The following is a 6,153-nucleotide window of genomic DNA, read 5'->3' on the forward strand; positions in this document are numbered from 1 at the left end:
TCAGGCCAGGAAAGTTCCTACGCCTTCCCAGTTCCTAAATCACCAAGTCCCTTAGGCAAGGCATACAAAATCTTGCCCTTCCCATCCACCTGCTGTGAAATTTCTGTTATATCACCACAGCCACCACTTCCCCAGTGCTTTGCACCAACTGCATCCCAAGAAAAATGTCCATTTTGACCCAGCTCTGGTTCCAGCACAGCACAGATTAACAGGATGGAGGAAAGGGCTGAGGAGCTCTGCTCTTCCCCTGGCCATCCAGTTTTTTTTCCTGCAGTTCTCATTGCAGCAACAAAGGTATAAAGAACTTTAATCACTACATCTCAAAACACACAAGTTAGTACTTTCCCTGCTTCCAGACAGTAGATTAGTGCAGCCTGGCTGCCAAACATGATTAATAACTCTGCAAAGGCCTTTGTACTGTATGCAGCGTTTGCCAAAAATGGCAGGAATCAGAAGAGAGAAGGGTGTACTGCAATGACAGTTATTTCAGAACCAAATGACTGTTTTTTGTGATTAAAGAACACACTCAATTACATGAAGAAAACTCAGTGACATAAGCTTGCCTCTAGTTCCCTCCTCCCCAGGCCCCATCACCCCTCCTCTTTTTAAGTGCTGCTTGGCATTCCTGAGATTAATTTCAGGGTTTTAAAATAAACACTTCCAAAAATAGTAAGAGGAAATGGTAATCTTGCAAAGTGGAGTTTGTTAGCTTATTTTCCAGAAACCAGAAGCCCTGCCTGCTTGAAACCCTTATTGCTCTGCACAGCAAGACACAAGAAGATAAATGACTTTCTGTATCAGCAAAGTCCAAATGCTGCTGTTCTGGTGCAGAGACTCGGGATCCAGGGATGGGAAAAGCAAGCAGCAATTCAGGGCTCGGGGCCTGGGGCAAACCCAAACACAGAAGACAATTTCTGGTCTATCAGACCCCATTGCTGCTTGATGAACAAGTTGGCTACTGCAAGCCCAAGGTGTTCCTCAGAGCCACAGAGGTTCCTGTCAGCATCAGCACCAACTTCACCAGAAACGTGTCCAAGAAATTTTTCAGCTTAGTCTGTGAACATCAGTTACAAACCTGAAAACCCTCCACAGTCACATCCACATCCTCATTCCCAACCACTTTGGACCATTTAAACTCTGCCCCTCCCTGTGATCTCGATCTCAGCTCTGCCTGTCACACTGAGTGGGAGTTCATTGTGCCTAAAGTGGGAAAAGGGCTGTGATGCCAGTCACTCCCTCCTCCAGGATATCCAGCAAGAAGGCAGAAATCACTGCTACAAGTGAGACAGGTGGCACTGAGAAATGTATGGTGACACTCCCTGGGAAAAGCGCAGCGTCCCAGCTCCTGCAGTCAGCTGCCGAGGCCACCATCCACCACAATTCCTTCAGGCACAGTAACAGGAGTCAAAAACAAACACACAAAAAAAAGGCAAGGGATTCTTCAGACTGCAGTCTCTAAATTGTCTTGTTTCTGCCTCACAGTACACACAGAGCAGAGCTCAGATAATCTGGGATGTTGCTTGATAAGCATCAGAGTCCTTGGGATGGGGACTTGCAATTCTGTCTAAAGTCTAATTAATTCTTCATCACATTTTGAGGCGGCAGAGAGGATCTGTTCTGTCAATGGAGCATCCCCATCTACTGTTGGAGAGTGGAAAGGGAGCAGCACAGCCCCTAGAAGGCAGCAAGGTGCAGGAGAGGGATCTGCCACCCAGCAGGATTGTCAGGAGCCCCTGTCCAAAGGTGGAGAGCAATTGGAGAGAAACTTCGGGTTCCCATTCTGCGGTGGCCTTCATGGGAGCTCTAGTCCAGTATCTGTTATGAAAACAAGTTTCTAGATGCCATAGTTTTAAAAAAGAAAAGTTTTAGGAACAAATTTGTATGTGAGCCAAGAAAAAAGCACCGGTTTCCTAATCTTGCAAAGAATCTCAAACGTTTGCCTAAGGAAATTTGAAGTGTCCGAGTGGGATGGTGACAGTTTAGATGCAAAAATGCATTTAAATCTTTCACTGCTGGTGAGGACATAAAATATGCAATAGCAAATAAATTTTAACCTTTTTTTCTTTTTTTTTTTCATAATATTATAGATATTTTTTAAATTTTGAACAAACAAACAAACAAATAAATAAATCTCCTGTTACTAAAGTTCTAAAGGTATTCCAAAGCCTATCTAATCGGAGATAAAGGATTTTAAGCTTTTCATAGTTCTGAAGTTTACTGAATTCACACTCCTATATTTGGTCATCTCCTAACTGACAAGGACAACATAACAAATGCTCATACTCAGTACAGTATAGCAAGGTATAGATTTAGTAAGGGGCAAATGCAAAACTCAGATGAAGACATTAATAAACCTGCCTGTCAGAGAAGATGTGGAATGATTCCAGGCTAAAAACTTCAACACAGCTTTCTAATTACAGATTAGTCCTCATCATAGCAGCATGATGAAAACAATCTTGATAAAGTTACCCATTCATCAGCTAACTGTCATTTCCCCATAATAATCATAATCCTGCTTTTACAGAGAAAGCAGGAGCTCAATATCTACCATTGGTGCAGAAATGAACAGCTCCAGAAATTCAAGGGATGGATTCAGAGAAAATAAGTTATTCATCAGTTTTCTGTGGCCTTTTTTTTTTTACTTTGTGTGTAATGTAGAAGTGGGCTAAAAATTAATGAGATGTGACTCCTCCCATGCCGCAGAAGTTAAGCACCCACTTTAAACAGCATCCAAAGAAGAAAGATAATTGCTTGCACACTTGAAAAAACTTGCTAACTTCAAGGTTTTAATGCTGAAGGATGCCTGAAAGCAGCCCCAGAAGATGCCATATATTCATGACAGATTTAATTCAGAAAATAATAGTTTAACGTGATCCACTGTGATTCTGAGGCTGCAGTAGCTGTGCATGTGTACACAGCCACAGCTTACAAAGGCATGAGGAGGAGAAATCCACTGGTTTTAATTCAAAGACAGCACTTGTTCCAAACCCATTGTGGAGGTCTGTGTTTGGATTTGCATTTTCCTTCTGCTTTGCCTTATCCCTCATAAAAGGGAAGAAAAAAAAAAAAAAGAAGAAAGCCAACCTAAATAATCTACATCAAGCTATCCCAAGGTCAGAAGATGACAAAGACTCATGGGTCAGATTTTTCACACAATGCCCCCATCTCCCAAGGATGGAGGGTTTAACCAGCTTCCTCCAAGTGCTCAGGGAAATTGCTTGTCACTCCTGTAGTAAAGCACAAAACAGCAGGAATCTCCCTTCCATGTAAAATGGGAAATTGTAACTTTTCAGCAGGGGTTGGCACTGCTGGGTCCTTCCCAACCTAAAGCATTGTGCCATTCTGTGATTCTCTGATCTCTCAAGCTTCCTGCCCTGAGCAGGAGTTCCCTGCAGCAGAACTCCTCACACATGTAAATTATTGGGCATTAACTCTGGACCAGAGGAGCACAGAACCCCACGGAACCAACAGATCCACCCCTGCTCCTCAGGGAACACAGGACAGACTCTTCAGGTGTCCATCCTGCAGCACACCTTGAACAGAGCCTCTCCTTGAAGACATTTCTGGATGACCCCGTAGAAGAGAGGATTTGCATGAAAGGAAGGACACAACATCAGAAAGGCTTTGATTCATCAAAAGTTACACAGGGACAGTCCCAGTGAAATTAATTTGTGAAATTAAACACATGCAAAAATGGTCACAGAATTTAGGCCTGAGAGACACTAGGTGTTCACATGGGTGGATATGGGAAAATCATATCCAGCAAAAGGATATCCTACTTTTGAATCAAAATAGGTTTCAATAAACTTAACAACTCCATATAAACATTCTCACAAGGCTGTAACCATTTTCTGCTGGAAAGATATTAAATTATTGGAATAGAATTGAAAATTATTATTATACCCCTGTGGTGTAAAAATGATTGTTGAGAGCACCCAAGAAGTTGAGAAAATATTAAGTTTTATTAAACCCTGGAGAAAGTCAGGGGACCAGAAAAATCCAGAAAAATTGCCCAAAGGCAATGGCAAATTCCTAGAAATGGAGGGGCTGGAAATCCAAATGAGTGAGTGTTGGGCTAAAATGATCTAACAATCTCTCTCCACTGGCAAATAACAAAGGGCAAGGGGACAGTGTTCAAAGCCTCCTGAAAACTAAAACCTTTTTCTCCTTTTCTTTTGGAAAAAAAAAGAAAAAAACAACAACTTTTTGCTATATGGGGAAAATGGGACATTGCTATAAAAGTGGCAAACCTCCAGCAGTGGCAAATTAAAGATATAATAGAGATGGTAATACCTCAGAAAGGTTTCACTCAGAAAAGGAAAGAGAGGGGACCCTGGACCTATAGTGGAATATATATATATGTATACATAAGTCCAGATATATATGGTCACAAGAAGTAACCATCTAGGCACCTGAAAGGGGGCTGCAAACTCACAGAAACTGTCTGAGAGTGTTCAGCGTGGCTTTGACAGGCAGATGATTCCACTTTAGCAAGAGGCAGGCCATGGTGAAAGCAGGGACCAGAGTGAAGGGCTCCAGGCATAAGGCTGCATACAGGGGTGTTAACGAAAAATATCATTAAAACCAGACAACAGATGCTTCCAGCACCGTGGGAGATGCCTTATGCAGCACAAAAGTTTCAGCAAGGAGGAGTTGCTACAAATGCCACACGAAGCAAAGCCCTGAGCTGTCAAATATTACCCGGAGTCAGGCGGCTCTGGCTGTGGGAGCACAGGGCCGGCCTAGCAGAAAGGGGACTTTGTTCTTTGCAGAAAACCACCTCACAGACCATTTAAAACACGAGATATCAGCAAAGAGCCCAGAGCAGCTGGGATGCACCTCCAGATGAGTGCAGAAAGGTGAGGATGTCCCCATGGCAGTGATTTGGCAGCTCTGTTTAACCCTGCCATCGCCTCACACATTAATCCAGGCCGCAAACTTTTCCCGGATCCACGCAGTTTTGCTAATGAATAATGAATTCATTCTCGTCTCATTCTGAGTATTCTTAGGGGAATTCTTAATAAATCTGTAATTTATTAGACACACACTGCATTTCTTGGTGAGACACTCAAGTCTTTTAAGGAAAAAGTGATGGTCTTACTCTCCCTTAACCCTGATTGAGATTGTGTGCCAACCTCACCAGTGACCACCCTCACCCCAATTAATCCATGAGTGAATTCCAGTCTGGGGCACAGGTAACAGAATTTCTTTAGTTCCAGCAGCAGACTCACTTGCTTTACTCTTACACTTTGATGAAAACAATTTCCTTGTGGATGAGGACACTTTGCTGTGTTTCACAGTCTTCCCCCATCACCTAAGAGGTGGAGAGGGACAGTCAGAGAAATTAGAATTATGGAGATGTCAGCATGAATTAAGTCACCATCAATAGGGCTCATCATGTTTGGCTTATATATTCTCATCTAACTTGAAATGGGCTTCTCTCCTGAAAAACAGAGCTACTGCTATGCACGGTTCATACAAGAGAATAATGGCAAAAACAGAGCACATTTATTCCAGAACAGAGAGTGGGTTTAGGAATAAGAGAAAATTGGATCAAAACAAGAGGATTATTTTTTACAGCATCCTGTCACTACCAACAGCAGGTACCAGCTGTTTCAACAGATGATACAACAGTGCCAAAGTCATAGAATAGCCTACCTACTGCAAAAAAAAAAAAAAAAAATACTGTTTGATATGTAAACAAATGCTATTTTATTATTTTTGCCATGTCTGCTGTAATTCTGGTGGTCCCTACCAATGCTGTAGCTGTCCTGCATGACTCAGAAAAAGATTAAAAAATTATCTTGTCTGCATCCAGGGGAATGCGGAGTTTGATGTATTAGGTGCACTGTGTGATATAACTATTGTTCTCAATAACTACAGCATTGTGTCAAACATGATTTCTCTATAGGTAATGAAAGCCTTGAAAACCAACAGCTACAGCAGCAGAGCAAGACTGGTTTTCTAAATTACCAGAAAGAGAAAGCTTTAGATTGTTATGGATTCTGTGGGTTCATTCACCTTTGGGTAATCCTTGGCACATTAAATTTCACTAACCACACAACCTGTGGCATTGCAAACGTTAGTATTTATTGCTGTAAAAGCACCATCAATGCTCATATTTAACACAGTGATAGTGACTACTGTGACCTC

Source organism: Cyanistes caeruleus, chromosome 6, assembly GCF_971803275.1.
Source record: "Cyanistes caeruleus chromosome 6, bCyaCae1.hap1.1, whole genome shotgun sequence".
Lineage (NCBI taxonomy): Eukaryota > Metazoa > Chordata > Aves > Passeriformes > Paridae > Cyanistes > Cyanistes caeruleus.